Here is a 942-nt window from a genome sequence, read left to right on the forward strand (position 1 = left end):
GCGCCACGGCCGCCGTGCCACCCCCGGTGTCCTCCGCGCACGGCCGCCGCCGCCGGCTACAGCGCAACAGCTCTGGGGACATGGGTCGCCGCCGTGCGACGCAGCCGCTTGGGACGCCAGCAGCGGGGGGCGCGGGCCCCGGCAGCGCGCCGCTGTCCATCGCACCTGCATCCACTCGCCCGGAGCCTCCTCTGAGCCCCCGTACACCGCAGGAAAGTGCAGGCAGAGGAACGAGGGTCGGGCGGCAGGACGACAGTCACGCCCCAAGGGGGCCTGTGGCACTGTGCCGCCGAGCGACTCCCCAGGGTACGCGTCCCAGGTTGTCTGGGGCCCCGGGACAGCGAGGCGCAAGAGGCCAAGAGATGGCTGGCCGTGCGCGCTGGGGAGCGTGGGGCGCTCGTGTCCCGCGCGTGCGGTCGGACGCTCCCCTGGCCTTCTCGACGCGGCGCAGGCGACTGGTTTTTAAATGTATAGATAACCCTCCTCCGCGCCGCCGCCGCCGCCTTTCTCACGCCCTCCTTCGCTTGCCTCGCCCTCCCGCCACGCTTCGCCCTCCCCCTTTCGCACACTACCTGCAAAGACCAAGTCCGGAGGGCGCCCCCCAGCCCGTCCCTGGAGCACCGTCCGCAGGTCCCCAGTACGCCCACCCCCCAAGTGCAGTCTGCAGGTCCGGAGTGGGCCCCCGCTCCCGGCAGGTGCTCAGTGCGCCCCCCAAGACGCAGTACGCAGGTCCCGTGTGCGCACCCCCCACCTCTGGGCACTGTCAGCAGGTCCCCGGGGCGACCCCCGCCTCCCGAGAGCAGTCCGCAGGTCTGCGACCTTCCGGTACGCCCACCCCCACGCGCAGCCCGCTAGTTCCGGGAGCCTCCAGCCGTCGGCACGCGCAGCGCGCGCCATGGAGGGAAGGGCGTGGCCACGGGGACCGCACGGCTACCCCGGAGG

The sequence above is a fragment of the Pteropus alecto genome, unplaced genomic scaffold, assembly GCF_000325575.1.
Source record: "Pteropus alecto unplaced genomic scaffold, ASM32557v1 scaffold43, whole genome shotgun sequence".
Taxonomy (NCBI): Eukaryota; Metazoa; Chordata; class Mammalia; order Chiroptera; family Pteropodidae; genus Pteropus; species Pteropus alecto.